Source organism: Eptesicus fuscus, chromosome 22 (assembly GCF_027574615.1).
Source record: "Eptesicus fuscus isolate TK198812 chromosome 22, DD_ASM_mEF_20220401, whole genome shotgun sequence".
Taxonomy (NCBI): Eukaryota; Metazoa; Chordata; class Mammalia; order Chiroptera; family Vespertilionidae; genus Eptesicus; species Eptesicus fuscus.
Window position 1 is genome coordinate 23,756,788 of NC_072494.1, and position 24,720 is coordinate 23,781,507.

Sequence of the window (24,720 nt, forward strand, 5' to 3'; positions counted from 1 at the left end):
ATCAGTAATTAATTAGCTAATTCAACAACTATTTCTTGAGGGAGTGTTCTTTCTGGGGCTGGGTATTTTACATTTTTATATCACTTTTTTTTTTCTTTAGGAGAGAAGAATGTGGAAAAATATTTGTCAAGAATATTCTAGATTAATACAGATTAATGTCTTTATGAAATACCAAACTGGTATTCTATGAAGTCATTCTAATGACAAGCTTTTTCAGGCTTATTTTTATGACATAGATGCTGAAGTTGTTTAATAAAACTATAGATGTATAATCTAAAATTTTGTTATCTTACATCTTTCATTTCTAATCATTTTGAATTGAAAATGTAAGTTCCTTGTGACCAGATATTTTGTCCTAGTATCTAAAATAGCCACATACCTTAGCATATATTTACAGAGTGCATCAGTGGATCGGAATAAAAATAAAAATAATTATTTTCCTCAATCTTTCTTAAAATCGAAGTACTGTTTATGAAAAAAGGGAGTAAATTAACCTGACTTGCGTCTTTTAAAACAATTTTAACTTTTCTTAATCTTTAGATGCAGAATTTTCCTTGCCGAGTAGATGGCTAATTGTATTTTTTGTTGTTGTTTTATAAAGTTGATACTATAATTTTATAAGGTATAGTCTGAGGTAACACATTAGCATTTCTTTAAAGCCAGTGGATAAGCAGATGATATAAAGTCCTAGTTTAAAGATTTTGTATTTTTGTGCATTTGTGTTGTCTTGATGCCAAGCATAGAATTCCCTTTGATTGCTGAGGAATCATATTTTATAAGCTACTGGGTTGACTGTATATTTTTTGTAAGATACTAAATCACTTCGTGTTTTTACATATGTGATATGCCTCCTTTCAAAGATACATGTAATAGGCATAGATTTGAAAAATCATATATGAATTGTTGGAGAATTAAAAAAAAAAAGTCTACTCAGTGGAACATATTTTTTAGATTATTTGAATTATAATGGAAAGACCTCCAGATGCTTTGATTGTTTTCTTTTCACATTTGGCCTCTCGTTATAAAGTATTCCTTTATTTTTTATATTTTTAAATCTTTATTGTTGAGAATACTACATATGTTAAAGTATCCCTTTTGATGGGGAGTGTACCTAGCTAGTGTTAGTTAGCTTAATACAGCTCTCTGACTTTCTGAAATGAAATGAATAGATATGGTTAAGGACATAAGCCACTGACCACTACTACAGTGGTCTCTGCTTTTCTGCCATTTCTTCTTTAGTCTCCACACCTCCCCAATCTTATGAACATGTTTTGTTGGATCTTTTTTGCTTAGGTTTCCTCTGCTTATTCAACTTCGTTAGTAGATGTGTTACAGTCTCCCTAAGCTCCTTGGAATTCAGCTCTTAGTAGCATTGAAGATTAAAGTATGCTTGTAAATTATTCATTCTGATTATATGCTTGAGTTTACTTTAGGCATCGTCTTCCACCTCACCTCTGTCCCCAGGTCTTTGTTGTTTTAACAGATGTGAGCTGGCTTTTTAGTTCTAGATGATGGGAGACTGAATTACCTTTCTAAAATCTGTGAAGTATATTATCAATATAATGCCTAATCTTGTTTCATCCCCCCCATAGTTTTGAAGCAAATTTCAGAAATTGTATAATTTTATCTGTAAATATTTCTAAAGGATAGTCTCTGCCCCATCACACATAAAAATATTAATAGTAATTTCTTAATATTATTAAATATCTGGCAGGTTTCACATTTTTCTAATTATTTTATTATTTTATACTTAAAAAAAAGATTTATTAGTTTGAATAGGACCCAAATAACATTCATTTTTGATATATTGTGATTGATTAAAAATCTCTTAGTTCTCCTTTGATCTATAGTGGCACCATTCATTATGGTACCCAGTAGCCAGATGTAGCTATTTAAATTAATTGAAATGAAATATTCTGATCCTCAATCATAAAAACTATATAGCCACATGACGTTAGGGGCTACTGTATTGAACAGCATAGAATATTTCTCATATTGAAGACAGTTCTATTGGTCGGAGCTCATCTATAGATTTCCCCTCCAACTCTCTTTATTTTTCTTCTATTTTCCTTTAAAATTTTTATTATCTGGTAGAACAAAGAGGTTTGTTTGCTTCTTTTGGTCTTTCAGATTCTGGATTTTACTGATTGTACTTCTGTGGTATACTGTACCTTAACATGGTTTCTGTTTTCTGTAGTCCTGTAAATTTTTAGTTAAATCTAGGGACTTGTAATTCTGATTAAATACTGTGCACACATATTTTTCCCCCTCAGAACACTTTATAGGTGCTGATGTGTACTTCTATTAGGAAGAATGTATAGTAGCAGATTGTTTCTCTCTTTGTAATGTTACTAGCTATTGACAATTATTGCCTACCCTAGATTCATGAATTCAGTAAGGTTTACAAAATAATGATATTCTAATTCTCCTGTGTTTATCATCAGAATTTTGTAAAGAGAAACTTCCCTTCCCTTTAGTTACCCTTAGCTATACAAACTGTATAGGAAAGGTAGGATAATTGCCTAATTCTTTCCCTTTGTTGCTAGTTTTCAAAATAATATTGGTTCTCTAACATTTTCCAAAGTTGACCAATGAAACTTTTTAAAAGTGATTTAATGAATTAATATATTTAAACATATTTGGTATGTTTTGGTACAGTGTAGTTTTTATCCTTATTAACGATCAGATTTTCATCTTTGGCCTAGTGGGAACCTCTTCAGTTAATTTTCTCATTGCTTTTGATATGACCCTCATAGTCTTTGATAGCTCCTTCTTTTACCTGATATGACAGAATTTTCCAGACTCATGTATTTCCAGCCTAGGACCTGGGATCAGGCATTCTACCAAGGAGTCATGGTTCTTTTAGTGATAACCAGGGAGTGTTAATTCTTTAAAAGCTACATACTGGCAACTGGGACTGTTAGTCATTGCTACTGAGTTATTCATTGTTGTAGACTTTATTTTTCAGCAGCAAGAAGTACATACATATGTATTTGCACATGCATGCACATGCACACACTTGTAAATATATATGTGTATATTTTTAAAAGATAAAATATATCATTCTTTAAAGGATAGATTGTTAGTATATTTTGAACTTGAAAGTTCTGTTCTATTTGAAAAGATGAACTGTGATGATTTTTAGGATTGCATAATACTTTTAGGCCTGGTAACCACAGGTTGATCTCTTTGGGATTAAAGGGATAGTGAATACCAATACTGATTAAAATTTCATTTTCTTCATTGAAGGTTGAGAGATGAAACATAGTTTATCACCTACTAGACTGAGTGACAATTTATGGTTCCTGATGAGAAATTGATCAGCTATCTTTTATTACAAGAGATATAGTCAGTGAGTTTGGAAAAGGAAATTGAATTTACTTTAGTGTGTTACCACATGCAATTAATTTTGCGTATACACCAAAACACATCTTATTTGAAGTTGAAATAGCTGTGATTTGAATCAGGGTATTGCAAATCTAGTGTGATTAAATATATTTAAGAGTTTCTGTTTTACAATTGCAGTGTAAGTCCAAACAATATGTTATTAGGCTATTCACAAAGGAATCTTTTGGTTGTACAGTGAGAAAATGAAATAGCTAAATTTGTGCATTCCTTTTACAAAGGATGGAACAGAATAAGGTAATTTATATAGTAAGCGTTATTATTTTTATACTGTTATTTTTTTCTGTTTGGGATCTCTATCTTCTTAATAGAACAATGGTTTGTTATCTCTTTTAAAGCCTATAACCAGTCTTTCTAGTCTGTTCACTCATGACATGGTAAATAAATTTCGGGTATTTACAGGAGAGAGGAATTTTTAACAATGCAAGAAGGACACAGTATACTAGGTAGATATCCTCAGAGCAGTTTGTTCACAATAACTGTAAAAGAATCTTTATGAATAAAGTTGTAAGAGAATGATTAATTGAGGAAGTTAGATTTGAATTGGGTCTTGAAGCATAATTATAACTGTAGGTGAGGGCTTTCTAGACACAGAGAAGCAACCAGAACAAAATCAAAAGGGTGCAGATGCATAAGACAGGTAATTCAATAGAAAACATTAAATGAAGCAGAGGGTTATTACTGGAGAGAAGTGAACTGTAAGGAAAGGCCAAATTTCCAAGGGACTTACCTTTTTTTAAATGTTGGACTTTAGATTATAGCCACCTACAAAAGAAAATGTTTCTCTCTCTCTTTTTTAATTTAATAAATCTTTATTGTTCAGATTATTACAATTGTTCCTCTTTTTTCTCCCATAGCTCCCCTCCACCTGGTTCCCACCCTACCCTCTTCCCTTACCCGCCCCCCACAGTCCTCATCCATAGGTGTACACTTTTTGTCCAGTCTCTTCCTGCACCCCCACACCCCTTTCCTCCCGAGAATAGTCAGTCCACTCCCTTTCTATGCCCCTGATTCCATTATATTCGCCAGTTTATTCTGTTTATCAGATTTTTTTATTCACTTGATTTTTAGATTCACTTGTTGATAGATATGTATTTGTTGTTCATAATTTTTATCTTTACCATTTTCTTCTTCTTCCTCTTCTTAGAGAATACCTTTCAACATTTCATATAATATTGGTTTGGTGTTGATGAACTCCTTTAGCTTTTTCTTATCTGTGAAGCTCTCTATCTGCCCTTCAATTCTGAATGATAGCTTTGCTGGGTAGAGTAATCTTGGTTGTAGGTTCTTGCTATTCATCACTTTGAATATTTTGTGCCACTCCCGTCTGGCCTGCACAGTTTCTGTTGAGAAATCAGCTGATAGTCTTATGGGTGCTCCCTTGTAGGTAACTAACTGTTTTTCTCTTGCTGCTTTTAATATTCTCTCTTTGTCTTTTGCTCTTGGCATTTTAATTATGATGTGTCTTGGTGTGGTCCTCTTTGGATTCCTTTTGTTTGGGGTTCTGTGCGCTTCCTGGACTTGTAAGTCTATTTCTTTCACCAGGTGGGGGAAGTTTTCGGTCATTATTTCTTCAAATAGGTTTTCAGTATCTTGCTCTCTCTCTTCTTCTGGCACCCCCATAATTCTGATGTTGGTACGCTTAAAGTTGTCCCAGAGGCTCCTTACACTATCTTCATATTTTTGGATTCTTTTTTCTTTTTACTTTTCTGGTTGAGTGTTTTTTGCTTCTTTGTATATCAAATCTTTGACTTGATTCTTGCGATCCTCTAGTCTGCTGTTAGATCTCTGTATAATATTTTTTATTTCAGTCAGTGTATGCTTAACCTTTTGCACTCGGATGTCAAGTGTGACGGTTATTGAATGTATCAATAATTTGAAATATAAAAAAATCCAAATAAGTTTGTATGAAAAGAAACTCCAGTTTTTTATTGTACTACCGCGCTTTGTAAAATCTGGGGTATTTAAAAAATTAAATCCTGAGTAGAATAAAGGAATCGAGAAAAAAGCAAGCGAGTGCAAAGGGTTAATTTCTAGTTGGTCCTTTTTCATATCCTCGAGGGTCTCGCTAAATTTATCGGCCTTTTCTAGAAAATTCTTGAAAAACCTTATAACCATGGTTTTGAACTCTATATCCAGTCATTTGCTTTCCTCCATTTCTTTCATTTGTGATCTGTTTCTTTGTCTCTGCATTTTGGCTGCTTCCCTGAGTTGATAGAGTGGCTTTGTGTGCTAGGTGTCCTATAAGGGCCCAGTGGCTCAGCCTCCCCAGTTACCTGAGGTGGACACTCTTGGTGCACCCCTTTGTGGGCTGTGTGCACAGTCTTGTTGTAGTTAAGCCTTGATTGTTGTTGGTATTACTGGGAGGGATTGACCTCCAGGCCAATTGGCTGTGAGGATCAGCTGTGTCTACACTGGGAGAACTTCTGTGCTGGAGACACCCTTATGAGACAGGACTTGCAAAAGCCTCTGCGCTCAGCTTGGATGGGGTGGAGTCTCAGGGTGGAGCAGACAGCACCAGTTTCCAGTCAGCCCTGCCCTAATAAGCCCCTGTGTCTCAGTGTCCCGTGGTAATCACTGCAAGCACCTCTTGAGAGAAAGCCGCCCTCGAGTTCCGCCCGCTGCCAGACAGTCCAGTTTCTACCAGAATGAGCCTGGGTTCCTAGAGTCTCGCCTGGAACTGGAGTTCAGTGCATTCGGGAGCTTTTGTCTCTCTCCCGCTTGAGAAAGCCAGCCACCCGCCCTCTCCGCGCGTGCGCCTCGGTACCTCTGCCCTCCGCAGTTCCTCTGAGTCTCAGCATGCTTTTCTCCCTCCTAACAGTCCAGCCTCTCTCCGCATGAGTGTGGGTCCCCAAAGTCTCGCCCAGAACTGGAGTTCAGCGCAGTCAGGAGCTTTTGTCTCCCTTCCGCTTGAGAAAGCCAGCTGCGCACTCAGCCGCCAGTCCTCTCTGCGTGTGCGTCTCAGTACCTCTGCCTCCTGCAGCTCCTCGGAGTCTCAGTGTGCTTTTCTCTTTCCTTCTAGCTGTAGAATTTCCACTCAGCCAGCCTTCCTGTGGTTCTGGATGATGTCCGTTTTGTCTTTTAGTTGTAGTTTTGAAATTGTTGTGCAAGGCAGCAGTTTAGGTGTTTACCTATGCCACCATCTTGGTTTCTCTCGAAAATGTTTCTCTTTATAATGGGGCCAAATAAATGGTGACAGAAGATGATTTGACTTTAGATGGTGGGCACACAATGCAATGTACAGGTCAATAGAAATGTACACTTGAAACCTATATGATCCTATTAACCAATGTCACCCCAACTGTCCTCCTCTGCCGGCCCGGTCACCCCTAACTGCCCTCCCCTGCCAGCCTGGTCGCCCCTAACTGCCCTCCCCTGCAGGCCTGGTCCCCCTCCCCCCCCACAACTGCCCTCCCATGCAGGCCTGGTTCCCCCCAACTGCTCTCCCCTGCAGGCCTGGGTTCCCCCCCAACTGTCCTCCCCTGCAGGCCTGGTGGCCCCCAACTGCCCTCCCTTGCAGGCCTGGGTTCCCCCCAACTGCTCTCCCCTGCAGGCCTGGATTCCCCCCCAACTGTCCTCCCCTGCAGGCCTGGTGGCCCCCAACTGCCCTCCTCTGCCAGCCCGGTCACCCCTAACTGCCCTCCCCTGCAGGCCTGATCGCCCCCAACTGCCCTCCTCTGCAGGCCTGATCACTCACAACTGCTCTCCCCTGCTGGCCTTATCGCCCACAGCTGCCCTCCCCTACTGGCCATCTTGTGGTGGCCATCTTTGACCACATGGGGGTGGCCAACTTGTGTGTTGGAGTGATTGTCAATTTGCATATTACCTCTTTATTATATATGATGGGGACATAGAGTAGAATTTCCGAAGACTTGCAGTTTCCATTGTCTTAAAGCCTTTTGGAAGCTTTTCTTTCTTCCCAGAAGTACTAGAGGCCCAGTGCATGAATTCATGCACCAGTGGGGTCCCTCGGCCTGGCCTGCGGGATGAGGCCGAAACGGGCTCTCAGACATCTCCTGAGGGGTCCCAGATTGTGAGAGGGCTTAGGCCAGGCTGAGGGACCCCCACTGGTGCACGATCGGGGCCAGGGAGGTTGGCCAGCTGGGGAGGGGCTGCGGGAGGGCTCCAGGGCGTGTCCGGCCCATCTCGCTCAGTCCCGATCAGCTGGACCCCAGCAGCAAGCTAACTTATCAGTTGGAGTGTCTGCCCCCCTGGTGTTCAGTGCATGTCATAGTGAGCAGTTGAGTGGCCTTAGCATATCATTAGCATATTACCCTTTGATTGGTTGAATGGATGACCAGACACTTAGCATATTAGGCTTTTATTATATAGGGTGATATAAAAGACTTGAAAATATAGGCCACATTAATTATCTACCGTACAATAAAAGTAACATTTATAATTTGTGCATGGGGTGGGGGGTTCCCTCAGCCCAGCCTTCACCCTCTCCAATTTGGGACATCCCTCTCACAATCCTGGACCACTGATTCCTAATCGCTCACCTGCCTGCCTGCCTGCCTGCCTGTTGCCCCTAACTGCCCCCCTGCTGGCCTGGTCACCCCTTACTGCCCCCCTGCCAGCCTGATTACCCCCAACTGCCCTCCTCTGCTGTCGTGGTTGCCTCTAACTGTCCCCCCTGCCGGCCTGGTCGCCCCTAACTGCCCTCCCTCCCACTGGCCTGGTCACTCCCATCTGCACCTCTCCCGCCCCCCCCCACCCCCCGCTGGCCTGGTTGCCCCTCATGACCCCCCCACTGGCCTGGTTGCCCCTAACTGCCCCCACTGCCGCCTGGTTGCCCCCAACTGCCCCCCCCCCCCTGCTGACCTGGTTGCCCCATGCAGCCTGCTTGTTCAGTCGTTTGGTCATCCCTCACTAATCCCCCCGCCAGCCTGGTCGCCCCACGCAGCCTGCTGTTCAGTCGTTTGGTTGTCTCTCACTAACCCCCCTGCTGGCCTTGTTGTAGTCAGCCATCTTGTGAGGGCATGATGGCCAATTTGCATATTACTTTTTATTATATAGGATGAGTTAAAGCAATCTGAGGTATGATTTCATGTGTAGGACATGAAATTGCATATTATAATTTAACATTATTAGATCAGTTATTTTCAAAGTGTGGTTTCTTGACCTGTACTCATCAGTATCACCTAGGACAGTGGTCAGCAAACTCATTAGTCAACAGAGCCAAATATCAACAGTACAACGATTGAAATTTCTTTTGAGAGCCGAAAACCGATTTCTGCGCATGGGCCACGAAGTTTCAATCGCACTGTATGTGCGCGCCCACACATGGTATTTTGTGGAAGAGCCACACTCGGGGCCAAAGAGCCGCATGTGGCTCGCGAGCTGCAGTTTGCCGACCACTGACCTAGGAAATGTAAATTTTTGAACTCAGCTCAGACATACTGAATCAGGGAATAGGCCTGGGCCATTTGTGTTTTAACAAGCTCTTCAGTGGCTTCTGATGCATGCTAAAGTTTAAAAACAAACTTAGAATGTTACTGTCTTTTCTTGTACCAGCCAGTAAATAAAATTCTATATATGTTATTCTGTTCAAGAATTGTGCCCTTATAGAGTTCCTTAATCAGTTAAACTATCCATATCATAATTTTTAAAAGGTAGAATTGATAAAAGTAAAATCAGAGCATGTGGTTAGATGTCATTAAAATTTAAAAGGGTAGTTCTCCATTCTGTGCTGACACGAGAAATCCAGGTTGTAAGATTTCAGTGTTCTAGATAAATTTATCTTTCCTTTTTTTTTTTTTGGGGGGTGGGGGTGGTGGTATCATTTATTAACATTTAGTCAACAAGTCTGAGAATGTTGAGATTGACCGGCTAAGGATAAATTTAGGTAGTTGTTAGTAATTGGTTTGGAATGTCACTTAGAATAGTATCAAAATAGGTCTCTGATAGAGGTGAGGAAAGATTTTGTGCCTATCTTAGATTTGAGCAGGAATTGAAACCATTTTTCCATTGTTTTTGTGGGTCTCAGTTTGAAAGTCATTGTCCTAATATAGGTAAAATGTGTTTTTCTCAGACACAGTATTAGGGTTTAGATTTTTGTTATACACAATGAGCATTTAAACACGTGTTTAAAGGAGAGAGTTAAACCTTAAATTAGAAGCATTTACAGTGTTACTTTAAATTAATTAATACATTCAATTATATATTTTCATTTTATTTAGAATTCTCATTTTAAGAAAAGACTAAATGAAACTAGAAATTAGTTGAGAAATTAGCCTATGGTATGAAATGATCTGATGTATAATGTAACTTAGTTGAACAAAAATGTAATTTTATTTTGTTTTTAAGTGATAAGTTAATTTATAATTATTAACCTGAAGTTTGAATGGTCTTTTGAAAAATCCTACCTAAGACAGCTAAATGCTTGACCATCAGAACACTGGTCCCAAAATAGAGTTCAGACTGTTTTTCAACTTGACACAGTTGTCTCTTGCTTTGCTTTCCTCCTGATATGATGTTTCCATTTTGGGGATGGGAAGAGCTATGATTATTTATAGGCTAGTGTGTTTTGGACAGGTGGTGTGTTTACACAGATCAGGGGAATTATCAATGTTTCACAAGACCTTTATATGAATACATTTTGTTTTATCATCACTTTTTGTATTTAAAAGAATGAAGTAATTATGTTGGGTGAATGGAGAACACTCTTTAATTTTAACACAGAAGGTGTCCTTTATAGGAATTTTCCAGAGTTTTGGAATAATACTATAGGTAAGCCATATAGCTTTGAAATTTGAAAAAAATTTAAAGGATGTGTTGTGTCTTCTTAAAGAATGTAGAGCCCTGGCTGGTTTAGCTCAGTGGATAGAGTGTCAGCCTATAGACTGAAGGGCGCTGGGTTCGATTCCAGTCAGGGGCACATCCCTGGGTTGCAGGCTCCATCCCTAGTAGGGGGCATGCAGGAGGCAACTGATCAATGATTCTCTCTCATCACTGAAGTTTCTATCTCTCTCTCCCTCTTCCTTCCTCTCTGAAATCAATAAAAGTATCTATACCAATAAAAGGGTAATATGCTAACTAGACCGGATGTTTTCCGAACGTCGTTCCAGACAAAGCTACTGTGGTGGGCGCCAAGGCAGAGGTGGTTAGGGGCCATCAGGTTGGCAGGGGAGAGCAGTTAGGGGTGATCAGGCAGGCAGGCAGAGTGGTTAGGGCAATCAGGCAGGCAGGAGGTGAGCAGTTAGGAGCCAGCGGTCCCGGATTGCGAGAAGGGTGCCCTGCGGGATCGGGCCTAAACTGGCAGTCGGACATCCCCTAAGGGGTCCCAGATTGGAGAGGGTGCAGACCGGGCTGAATTTCGTGCACCGGGCCTCTTGTGTGTGTGTGTGTGTGTGTGTGTGTGTGTGTGTGTGTAAAGAGTATAGAACTTATAAGCATATTCTTCCATTCCCAGTTTCTGCTTTTTATTTGACGGGTTTTTTTTTAGGGAGTTTTGTATAACTCTAAAGTATTCATAAATTATTAAAGCTTTACATATACTATAATTCCAAAATTATAGTAAATTCAGAAAGTAATTACTGGCAATACTACAATATAAACTTCTGAAGTTAGCATATGCACATATTTTTCAGCTCTGAAATTGTTATATTAATTATGTAAGTAACCCTTTATTGTAATAGGGCCATTTTTCCACTGTCTTCTCGAGTGAAGAGGAGTTCACATACAGACCTGCTTTTACTTACTTCTTTGCAATAGGCAGGAAGTACTTTCATCTTATTCCTTTTTGAGAGCCCTGCCTTTTGGGAACCTATTCCCATATGTTTAGAAACTGACTGATACCATATAGTGCCATACCAAAAGATATTAAGAGTAAAATAGTCTCCTCCTTTTTTTCTTTCCCTATCTGTCTTCATCTCCTTCTGGGACTCCTTTTTGTTCTGTATCCATTAAGCCCTGGTCATCCAAAGCCATCTTAAGCTTTCTCAATTCTTTATTATACTGAATTGACAACTCATTGTAGGATCATCCTGATACTTCATCTACTAGAAGTAGTTAGCTTGCCTCTAGAGACATTTGGCTAGTTAATGAGCTGTATCACATAGTTAGAAACCTCTTTCTGTCTGGATATTGTGTGACCATTAGTGCTCATCAGTCTTTTCTGTTCTTCCAGTTCCTATTTTACCCATCCTTCTACAAACAAAGATGGGGAGAAGAAGAGTGGGTTCTCTTAAATATGTTCACACTTAGTTTAAGAAAAAACAGAATCATGTACCAAATTCTGGAGGTAAGGAGGAGTGGTTAAAAAAAAAAAAAAGTAAACGATGGTCTAATTCAATGAGATAAATATTATGAGAGAAAAAATAATCAAGTGCCTTGAGAGTAAGAAGGTGACATTCTGCCTTGAGGCAAATTTGAGAAGAGATCAAACAATATCTAGAAGAAGTAACTTTTAAGCAGATCTCGAAGCAGGGCTAACTTATCCATTAGGTACTGTAAGTTTAGCTCCTCGGGCCCATGATTCTCTTAGGGAGACCATAAAATCTGTTTCAATTTTAATTTATTTTAAAATCAGAAGAGAAATGAGTATAAAGTAATGAATATATAATGAATCTGACCTGGATTATATTAATCTTTATACTAATACAGTTGTAAAATACAATTTTCAATGTTTTTTTTTAAATTGAGGTAGTGACTTCCAAGGCAAAAGTGCCTGGGACTCGTAAAAGTCATAATGTGGCCTGCATTGTTGAAGGGTAAGTAAGGATTTGTGGGGGCTGGGGACTGAGATTGGCAAAATCTTGAGTAAGAAATTGATAATTAGCCCAGTCAGGGTTGCTCAGTGGTTGAGTGTCAATCCATGAACCAAGAGGTCTTGGTTCAATTCCCGGTAAGGGCACAAGTCCGAGTATGAACTCTATCCCCTGAGGGGCATGGCGGGGGAAGTGTGTGTACAGGAGGCAGCTGATTGATGTGTCTTTCTCATTGATGTCTCTATATCTCTATCCCTCCCCCTTCCTCTCTCTCCAAAATCAATAAAAACATATTTTAAAAAAGAAATTTATAATTAAACCACAGATTCATTTTAAGGAACTTAAATATGGTTTCTCTTACACAGGCTGCTACTAGTTAAATCTCAATGATGACTGAGAAATAAACTGAGTACTTAGCTAGAACAAAAACCACTTGATATTCTAAACCCCAAATAAAGATGCCATTCTTAGTCAATGAATTAATCATCATGTTGAGAGGCAGTATTTATTTTAATATTTCCTCGGTTATCAAATTAATAACAAGCTTTTCATAAAAAAACTGTTATAAGATGTACACATCATTGATAACAGAAATGTGGTTAAAATATGATGAAGTAGAAAGTAGTCTTTGATACTAATAAGCCCTGTAGTTTTTTGGGATCCAGAAATCCATTGCCATAAAACTCATATTTCAACATGAAATAAATCTCTGTGGTGAAACAGGGATTGACCATTTCAGACCTTGATTTTAGGCACTATGATACTCTAACTGGGATAGTTATAACTATTACTAGAGGCCTGGTGAATGAAAATTCATGCACTGGAGTGGGGGGCGGGGGGGCATCCCTCAGCCCAGCCTGCCCCCTCTCACAGTCGGGGAGCCCTCAGGGGCGGGAGACGACCTGGCGATCAGGGGAAGGCGACACCCCCATCACACATCTGCTGCTGCCACTGCCAGCAGCACAAGCCTCAGCCGGCCCTGGTTACCTGAGCCTCGGGTGGCCCTGAGTGGCTGGGCAGCTGCCATCCGAGGCTTGCCTCGGGCCGGCCCTGGGCAGCTGGGGGGCTGAGGGGACTGGGGGACTCTGGAGGCAGGCGCCCCAGTGGGGCTGAGGGGACTGGGCGCCGCCATCTTGTGGCTGTGGGCGCTGCCATCTTTGAGGGTGTGGCAGTCAATTAGCGTATTCTCTCTTTATTAGATAGGATTCCTATTTTACAGATTAGAGAAACAGTAAAGAAAAAGATTGGAGTAACTTTTCCAGGGTCAGATATTTAATAAGAAAGAGGCAGGGCCAGTATTTTAAGTCAGGTAGTCTTGATTGCAGAACCTTTGTTCCTAACCATTACACTTCCAAGTTACTAAATTCAGGTTTGGATAAGTTGAACTTAATGTGTTTGTGGAACAGCCGATGGCAAATGTTCAATGTGTTTTGTGAGTCCGGAGCTCAGTAAGTAGTGATATGGGCCAGAGTTAAAGATTTTGGTGTCCTTCTCATAAAGAGGTAGACTTTTAGTAGGAAGAACCTACCATAGAAGATTATTATCTTGGAAACCAAGATGGAGGGGTAGGAACTATAAGTTCACATCATGAACTATAAGTCAATATTGGAAGAGGGAGTCTCAAAAGATAAGAACTAAAAATAAGTTTAAGTCAAATAATTTTTTAAAGAAAATTCTATACTAGGTATAGAATTATATATAAATATAACCTATATATTTCCCTCATTGCCTTAGCAGCAACAAGGATATCATTGGTGTCTATGGCAAAAGTTAAGGTTTTATTTAATCAGCTTTGCTTCTCTGTATTAGAGGGGATGTTGGAACAGAAAAAGATTAACTCAGAATGTGACCTCATTTGGAAATAGGGTCTTTGCAGATCTAATTACTAGTAGTTAAGGATCTGAGATCCTTGCTATAATGAGCCAGTGAGGAATAACAGAGATACAATTTAGAGGGAAAACTGATCTTTAATGAAGTTTTATTGTGCTTCATTGAATAATGCCTGTTGAAAAGCAGAAACACACTTAAATTCCAAAGTACATATTTTTAAACAGAGTGTTTCTGTTCGGTATTTAATAACCCAAGTTTATTTGAAAACTAATCAAGTAATGTCTTTTTAATTGTTTTTAAACAGATTTGGATATTACATTATGGCTCTCTAGACATTTAACTTGTTTAGACTTAGGAAAAGTTGATTTCCAATTAACACCAGATTTCATAAGCAAGAAAATATTAGCTAAATAATTAATTCCATGAAATAACATGTATTCCAAACAAAAACAGGCAACATCTGTTAATTCAATTGGGAAGACAAGATTGAGCTTGATCCTTTTATTTTTAAATTAGGTATTGTTCAGAATTTTTATTTGAAGCACATTTTAAGTACATTTAGTGACTAATACTCTGTCACATCAGAACTTGAAATATTTGATTTGATTTGTATATAGTCATTAAGTATTTTATTGATCAGACAAATGGTGAGAGCTGGTCAGTTTGTTGTTCTGTATATAAAATACCCATCTATCTAACTAGCTCTAAAATATATTTATTTTATGCATCATGGTTTACAATTCATATTTCAAATTAAAGCCTAATAATTGTATTGTTTTTATGACAAGTGGTCTTTTATTCTAATCATTAGTAATTAATACATGTTTATTTAATGTTTGCAACAACTACTTCACTCATAGCCTATTTAGTATTTTTGATCAAGGAATCAAGTGCCTTATAATTTCTTTTTTTTTTTTGTCCTCAAATAGTTTTATTTTTAATTGTTTAAAGTATTACATATAGTAGTACATATGTCTCCTTTTCCCCCTATTAACCTCCCCCATCCCCCGGCACATGCCCTCACCCCCACTAGTGTCTGTGTCCATTGGTTATGCTTATATGCATGCATATAAGTGTTATATAATTTCACTGCCTAAATCCAAAACTTAGAAATTGGTATACTTTAAAAAAAAAAGAATGTAAGTAATGTTAGCAATTTAGCCTCATGGTGTTATTCTAGTTGCCTAAAAACAGTTTTTATCTTGGTTTTTATCTTTACTGGCTATCAGGATATACACTGGCTTTCAGAAGATGTTAAGAGTATGGGGGGGCGGGAAACAGAAACTTTAAGACACTTATGTTCAAAGCTCTATCCATTCATTTGGTAGTGAATTGTTTATTTGTACTTTAGCCCATAAAAGTTCACAGATGAATGCATTATTTTGTTTGTAATTTGCCTTATTGTTAGATTTTAAGGTTCTTAAATACAGGCATTATTGTTTCTTTAGTACTTACCATTTCCCACTCAATAGATACTCAGTGAGTAAGTTATTTGGAATTCAGATTAGTGAAAAATGTTTTAATAAGTTAATAGGGAAGACTTTATTACTAATTAAATGTGGGATGATACAGAAATATTCTGATTTTTAATTGAACTCTGTAAGGCAGAAAAAAATGAGATAATGCAGATGTCTATAGAGAATAAACAGAGTACCTGTACACAGAAAAATAAGGTCTCTCAGTTGCCATGGCTTTCCAATTCCCATGAGATATACCTCCATCATGATTTATGTAGGTGGGTCCCTAGCTTTCCAACCAAACTTATGTCAGTGTGGCAAACCTTCTCTTATTTAAAGTGATTAGATTATCTGCTCTTTGAATTTAAAGGAATATAATGAAAATAGATTTCCACTTAAGTATTTGCAAAGAAAAACATTCTTATATAAATTTTCATATTAAAGTTTATGTAAATTATATCCTCGATAACCTGCTATAATAGAACGCAAATTAGGCAGTCATAACCCGGCTTGAATCACAGTGTTACCATTTACCAACTGTGTTATCTTTTTTTTTTATTGTTGTTAATCCTTATCCAAGGATATTTTTCCATTGACTTTTTGGGGGACAGAGTGGAAGGGGGAGAGACTGAGAGAAAGAAACATCACTGTGAGAGAGACACTTTAATTGATTGCCTCCAACATGCCCCTGACAGCCGGGGATCAAGCCTGAAACTGAGGTACATACCTTTGACCGGAATTGAACCCGAGACCCATCAGTCCGTGGGCTGACTCTCTATTCACTGAGCCAAACTGGCTAAGGCTCAACTATGTGATCTTGAACAAATCATGGCTGAGTTTTAGTTCCCATGTTTGTGAAACATTTATATGCTATCCAGCCAGTAGTGTACTGGAGCTGATAGTTACATTTTTAGAAATCTTATGAGCTGACTGTTAGACAGCCATCATTAAAAATTAAATTACATAAATTTATAATTAAGTTACATTAAAAGCAAAGGCAATAAATGCTCAAAACTCATCACTTCCTAATTATTTTACTACATTGTATTAGTATTTATGTCTATTATATCTGTGGTGAAATTGCTATATAATGATGTGCTTTTGTACATCTCTTCCCAACTCTGTGTTCAGTGCTATCTCATTCATTGGTAGCTTGAAAGCTGTTGTGCCAGGAAATTAGTAAATACTATAAACAGTAGCTTGATTTATTGTTTTGTTGATTGTCTCTACTTAAGAAAGTGCCAGTAAGGTGGTTTAAACTTGAAAGTTTATTGAGTCTCTTGCCTGTTATTGTGAGTAGCACCAAAAAATTGAGGAAATATTCTAAACTATTAACTAGTTCAGCAAAAAGTTGCTCATCTCATTGATGAACAAATGAGGTTATGACATACACCTTTGTTGTTTCACTTTTTTTCTTATTTTTTAATGTAAATGAAAGTATCAAATAACATAGAAGTTGTGACTACACTCATTTATCAATTGGCAAAATCAAGAGCATTCTGTGAGAATTAATTGGGTCTATGAAATTTACAATAAAGAGTATTGTATATTTTATTATACTTTAAAAACTTTGTCCTATACATAATAAACATATATACTTTTTTATGTCAGAAAAATACATAATAAACATATATACTTTTTTTCCCCTACACACACACACACACACACACACACACACTCGTACATACCAAAAGCTGATTGTTCATTTATCAGCACACCACTGTGTCTAGCACAGAGCAGGCATTCATTAAGTACTGCTTTTTTTTTTTTTATCCTTTTCTCACCTTTGGCCTTTTCAAATAGAATCAAAATATCTGTTATATGTAATATAATCAGGGTTGCTGAAAGAAAATCTTAACACTGATTTTAACTTCAAGGCTATTATATCCTCTAGTATTACCACTTTCACCAGTATTAAAAACTACTTTAGTTAAAAAGGACAAATGAAGGGGTGAGGGAGTATGGTTTTCTTTTGAAATTCTGGGAACTTTCAGGTCTAAAAATACCAATGCTTTATTACATTTCAAAGAGGGACATTAGAAGCTTAAAGAATATAATATTTATTGAATATTGAAAAACAGCTATGAATCATAGCAATTATCAACATTTTCTTGAAAATATTTTTCTGGTAAATGGGAGTAATGTAAATTTTGGTTTTAATTATCAATCTTTTTCATTCTTATCCACCTTCCTATGTGAATAAGGAAATTGATTTTCTTTTTCAGTTACTACAAAGATAAATTATAGATTCTTTGACAACATTAGGTTTTCCATTATTATGATGTTTTTTCTTTCCATTTTTAATCTGAAATAAAACATTTTCTAGAGCTTCTGTTTGATGGTTGTTGTTGTTTTTTTCTTACACATTCAGGATATATATTAGGGGGTCATATAAGTCACTCTTCTCACGTCTAGTTTACCTTTGTCTAGTTTAAATAAAAGCAGCTGTATTTCTGTAGTGCATAGTTGATTGCTTTCCAACTCCCATAGGAGAGGAATCAATTGCTGAACATAGAGAAAAGATGAAACATTGAGATACCTTTCTGTGTGGATTTAATGTTACTAATCAGGGAAAAGTAAGCTTTTACACGTTTTAATCCTGTTATTTCCAAAAGAATAATATGGGCTAATAGTGTTTCCTCCTCACGAATGTTTGAAAATATATAAAGGAATAATTGAATTATATTAGCATCTTTGTAGGAAACCAGTTGACAAGCATATGCAGTCTGTTTCTGGGTTCTCTGTTGTACATTGTAACTAACACTTGTCTTCATTTCTAACCTGTGTGCTGCAAGAATTTTTAAAAGCATTACCTGACTTAGTCAGGGACACTGACCTCTTTTCCCTTGGATTGTCAAATAAAAAATAATAACAGCCAACACAACAATACCCGTCTGGTATGAATGAATCAAAATCAAACCTTTTCTTTGGAAGATAGGCAAAAAAATATATTTTAGTAATGAGTGTGTGTGTCATGAGATGAAAAAGTTTGAAAAGTTCTGCTATAGCTTCGTAGTAAGTTTTGAAATTGGACATTATAAATATTCATTTTCAAAATTACTTAGCTATTCTAGGGTTTTTGCATTTCCAAGTAAACTTTAAAATCTCCTTCTCAAGTTTTGCAAAACGAAGTCTGCTGGGATTTTTATTGGGGTTGCATTGAATCCATAGCTTGTTTTGGTAAGGATAGACATATTAACAATATTAAATATTGTAATCCATGAGCATGTTATATATCTCTACTTTATTTAGGTATTATTTACTTTGTCTTTGCAACATTTTTAATTTTCCATGTAATTTTGATTTTTCATATTTTTATGTAAAGACCTTGTACATATTTTGTTAAATTTATCCCTAAGTATTTTATATTTTTGATGCTATCATAGATGGTAATGATTTTAAATTTTATTTTCTAATTACTTGTTGCTAGTATATAGAAATGCCACTGAATTTTTTTATATATTGTCCTTATGTGAAACCTTGCTAACTTTATTTAATAGTTCTAGTGATGCTTTTATAGGGTACTGAGGATATGGTACATACATATTATATTGCCTGTGAATTAAAACTTAATTTTTTTCATTTCTGATCCATATGCTTTATCTATATACTAGAGGCCCGGTGCACGAATTCGTGCACGGGTGGGGTCCCTCAGCCTGGCTGGCGATTGGGGCTTATTGGGGACACAGGAGGTAGGCTGTGGGGAGGGACTGCAGGAAGTTGGCTGTAAGAGTGCACTGACTACCAGCGAAGTTGGCTGTAAGAGTGCACTGACTACCAGCGTAGCCGGCCTTCAAACTACCCGCAGCCCCCTGCCCAGGCTGCCCTGTGCCCCAGCAGGGATCCCCACCCCAATCAGGGCGTGGCCAGCCTGCAAACCACCAGTGGCCCCTCTCCCAGGCCGCCCCGTCCCAACGGGGACCCCCAACCTGATCCGGGAGCCCCCGTCAGGGCAGGCCAGCCGGCCCCCACCCGTGCACCAGGCCTCTATCCGTATAATAAAAGGGTAATATGCAAATTGACCCTAATAGCAGAACAACCACTGGACCAGTCACTATAAGGCGCACTGACCACCTCTTGGTCCCTTTCCCTGGCCAGCAGGCTCTGATTGCCTGATGGCCACTTGCTGCGGGGGCAGGGCCGTTGAGTGGGCAGGAACAGCCGACCTCTCGGTCCCTTCCACTGGCCATCAGGCACCGATCACCCAATGGCAAACAGGGAACTGGGGGTGGGTGGCAGCGGTGGGTGGGGCCAGTGCAGGCAGCTGGGGAAGATGGCCCTGACCACAGGCCAGGCCTAGGGACCATACCTGCGCATGAATTTCGTGCGTTGGGCCTCTAGAATTTTTATAATTGTTAATCCACAAGCTATGAGGCATTTCTTATTTATGTATCTTTTGTCTTAATTATTAGTAACTTCCTTAATTTGATATCATAATGATCAATTTTCTTGCTATCAGTAAATAGAGGAATACTTTAATATAGCTTTTCTAAGAAGGCCAATCATCAAAGCTTGAGTTTCACATCAGTACCTAATAAATAATACTTGGAATGAATTTATTAGAAAATGGAAGTTTGCAATTTTTACAGAAAACTGAAGCCATCTCTTTTAAGCTTCTTTTAAGCTGTATCTTTTACCTGCTACTGTTTAAAAATTTAGGACAGTTATTTTATGTTAGTAGATTTATTTTGTGAGCGTTAACATTAGCTTTATAAATTAAATAGCAATAAAAGGGAAGTCAAACTTGCTGATAGCATTTTAAAATTTTCTTTGTGTTCTTCCAGAATATTATTGTATTCACGTGAATTACTATTTTATACATTTCCTGGAAAATTAAATATAGGTCACTTTCAGAGGTAGAATAATTTCAATGAACCAATAGTTCAGTTTGCAGTGGCAGACCCTCTGTCCTATAAATAGAAAGAGCAAATGGCAGTAATCATTAAAATAAATCTCACCAGCATGTCTAATATTTTAAGTGTGTAAAGAATGTCACATAGTCATCTTTCATATAGACTATAGAAAATTGTTTCCATCAAGAAGGAAGAAGAACGGAAGAGTTAATGTCTAAGGGGAATAAATATGTCGTCCATAAGTCTGGTGATATGAGCTTGGACCCTTATAAATACAGAAAGCAATGTAATGATAGCATCATCTATGACACTTAGTAATGGAAAAAGAGAAAGGAGATAGTATGAGTATGAGGAAAATAAGATTGAAGCTAATTAACATTTACTTTCAGACTTGAATGCTAACCATGGCTGGCAGAAGATGCAATAGAATGGAAAAGGAACTTTGGTTATAAAAAAAAGAACAGAAGAAATGTGGCAAAATAAAGCATAGTAGTTAGCATAGATGACTAAATTTTAAAAAGGAGTGTTCTCTTCCTTTTTTTGGAATTATATGGTTAAATTTATTTGTTCTCTTTAAAATTATTTGGATATGAGAGTTTACCATAACATTAAACAATATTGGTATCTCCCTATTCTTATCTTTATCTTTTCTGAGAGCTTTAACAATAGCAACTTCTTACTAAAAGTCTTATATGCTTGGGTTTTCCCACTAGAAACTTCTCTGATTTTCATCTTCTTTACTCCTATCACTTTTCTTTGGAGATTTTTTTAGGAATTTCCCCATTGCTCAACTGTGCACTGTGGTTAAACAACTTAATTAAAAAATATTAAATGTGAGTCTGAGGAGCACATAAACTTTGCTATAATAATCAAAGGCTCCTTATTCCACTGAATATATTCCAGCTTCTTAGCCATTTCAGATCCCTTCCTTTAGTAACGAGCCATTTCTCAATGTCCTTAAGACTCTAAGCTATAGTTGCTTATAATGATTCTCAGAATCTTGCCCAAATAAAATTACTCCCCCTTATGTGAAAAAAAATTCTATGACTAAAGATTTCAATAAGTTCAGAAAAACCTCCACAATGCTTTTCTCTGACTAACATTCAGTAAGTTCAGTCAGCTGCAGTCTTCTTGGGCTAATTTGTTCCAGGCATTCTGGAACAGGGCAGAATTGTTGTATCCTTTCTCTTTACTTCAGAGACTTTAGCATTCTGAAGCAGTATGTCTTAAACTTTCTTTAAGGTAAATAAGTCATGAAGGCCCTAACCGGTTTGGCTCAGTGGATAGAGTGTCATCCTGTGGACTCAAGGGTCCCAGGTTTGATTCCAGTCAAGGGCATGTGCCTTGGTTGCGGGCACATACCCAGTGGGGAGTGTGCTGGAGGCAGCTGATCGATGTTTCTCTCTCATTGATGTTTCTAACTCTCTATCCCTCTCCCTCTCTGTAAAAAAATCAATAAAATATATTTAAAAAAATAAGTCATGAAGTATTTTTAAAAAAATAGAGATGTCTCCTGGGATCTATAACATTTTACATTTTGTTGCAGAAGGAATTTCTTATAGTTTGTAAACTTCTAGTTAAGAAGGCCAGTTTTAGGGGTTTCTGATTTCCTTCTTGTCTTTATTTTTTGTCTTGGGAACTCATTTTGAATAGTGTTTGTCCTTTTCTACAGAATTCCCACCCTGTTGCTTCCTAGAAATATTATATAAATTTATATTTTAATGGCTTTTTTCTTAATTTGATGTTTTTTTCATGTTAAACCAAAAGATCTAATTTTCTTATGAAAGAGTCATTGAGGTACTAAAACATGTTCAGAGTTAAACATGGGAAGATGTGGAACTGCATGATTTTAATTTTCAGTCAGTCATTGGAAGAGTCTCTTTATTAGTAGCTGCTTTGCTTGTCTAATTTGAAGATACTGAATGGTCCAGAATATAAAGGAGGAGGGATGCATATAAAACCCTGGCTTTGAGAGAATTTAAGCTAAGAACTTTTTTTTTAGTTAAATTAGAATAAAATTTGGAAATATTGGGGAAAATTCTCAACAAAGATGTAGTTTCTGGATCTTAAGAATTAACAAAGAGCGAAACATACTTTGGTTTATATCTGACTGGAATATTGATGTTATGTTTATTATAAATGCTTTCTGTCCTTAGTTACATGCTTGTTACTTTAGAGAGAAATGAAATAGTTACATAGCCATAGTTAACCTGAAAGCTTTATTCCTGAATAAATAACCAGAGTCCTTATAATTCTTATGGTTCATTTTTGTACTCATCTTAACAAAAAAAAAGGACTGAACATTCATTTAAACCAATATTATTCATTTTGGAGTAATCATCAAATATTTTATATTTGTTTGGTTGATAGTAACTCCAGTCTTGATAATATGTATAACCTGTTGTTTTGCAGAAGTGAAAAAAGAACTGTGATTAATAATAATTTAGCTAATGGTAGATTTAACTAGATAGATTTGATTAACAAAGTAGCTTTAAATAATGGCATATACTTTCCAGTTATATGAAATAATTAATTAGGCTAACAGAATTAGCAAGTGGAAGACCTTATTTGAAGAATAGGTAATTCTCTTGAAAATATAGTCGTCTGTATACAAATTAGTATTTTGTCATGTTGGTTAAATAAAGAACAGTGCTGAAAAAAAGTTCTTTTTTACTGTCCTTGAGGGGAATTAATTTCCAGATCTTTCATATATACTAATTCCTGAAATTGTTTTGCCTGAGTAATTGCCAGCGGTTAAGGAGTCCCCTTTCAAATGCCTTTCCCTGATTTTATAAAGTAAAACCTTGTCTCTTACTAAGTCTGAATTTTATGATGCTTGCCTCTCTGACTCTCAACAAAGGAGATAGTTCGACTTTACGATGGTAGAGAAGCAATACTCACTCAGTGCAAACGATACTTTAAATTTTGGTATTTTCCTGGTCAAGTGATATATGGTACAATACTCTCTTGTGATGCTGGCAGTGGCAGTGAAAGAGATGACTGCCTAGCTGTAGGCTAATGTAAGTGTTCTGAGCACATTTAAGGTAGGCTAGGCTAAGCTATGATGTTTGATAGGTTAGGTATATTAAATGTATTTTCAACTTAGATATTTTCAACCTACAATGGTTTATTGGGATGTAACCCCATTGTAAGTCAAGGAGCACCTGTAGTCTGAAATACTCAATACTTAGTATAGGTGTTGAGAAAGTAAGTGATGAACAGGATAACATCCTTTTGCAGTCAAATTATTTTCAATTGTTTGTTTTTAATGAAGTTTATATATTATTAAAACTAAGTTTTAACAATAGATCCCTATGTAATTTTTGCAAAACACTTGGAGAATTGACATTGCTACAACAAACGCTCATTCTTATCTACTCATTTATGTGAACAAGTTTTCTCAGCACTTACATCTCTAGGGTGAAAAATAAGAATAGCAGTGCTTGCTAATGGTCTCATTCTACAGTATTCATAATATTCTAGCAAATAATGTAATATTTATCATTTGAGCAAATAATGTAATATTTATTACTCTAGCAGTAATGTAATATTTATCACTGAGTATATGAACTAATTGGGAGAGAAAGCTCTATCCATTTAAATATGAAATTTATTTTTAAATATCCAATAAAATTTTACTTGTTATATTTTATATTTATCAAAGTTTATTATGTATTTATGTTGTGCTGATGTAGTGTGTTCTAATAATTATAATGATAGCTCAATGTAAAAGAAAATTTAGTATTTAGGGCTTTATAACTAGTAAAGTTTTTGTATGTAAATTTTAATTTATATGTAATGGCTAAGAAGTATGATAGTATCATCAATAACTTTCAAACCTAAAAATATGTTAGAATAAATTCTGTAATGTTAATATAATGGAAATACAAGTTCAAGAAGAAAACAAAATAATATAAAATTTCCAACTGTTAACTTATTTTTTATGTATTTGATAATGAATGATGGTGGTTATCATATTACTATGACGTTTAAGTTCTACTAGCTAAATTTAAAACAGTCACTTTAATAAATGCAAATAATTACAATGCATCAGAAATTATATTATTTATAACTTTAAAATGTTGAAATCTTTTGTTATAACTTAAAAATATGCAGGATGGTTTTTCAAAAAATTTTTTAGAGATTACAAAAGCAAAACACAATTGAAAACACTGGCGTATGCTACTTGTTTTACTATTGAATTATGCCCTTGTTGGAATTATTTTATTATTTCATTTACTGGTGGTTTTTTGCCTAGCAGACATTGGTAAATTTTCATTGGGGTGATAAATAGTTTCAATTGTATCAGCTAGAGCAGGTGAGAATAATTTTATCTCAATTATATATTACTAATGTGAATTAATTGTAGTTCTACCAGAACTATTTTAAAAGCACATTTAGTTTAACTCATATGATGAAATCTTAAGATAGATTAGAAAATCTTATTTAGGACCACTTCAGTCT

General features: G+C 36.8%; 1 protein-coding gene across 2 annotated transcripts in view; it reads left to right on the plus strand.

Annotated features, from left to right (window-relative positions):
* XPR1 (xenotropic and polytropic retrovirus receptor 1) overlaps positions 1 to 24,720 on the plus strand; it is a 105,089-nt gene that overhangs the window by 25,927 nt on the left and 54,442 nt on the right. The window lies entirely within an intron of this gene.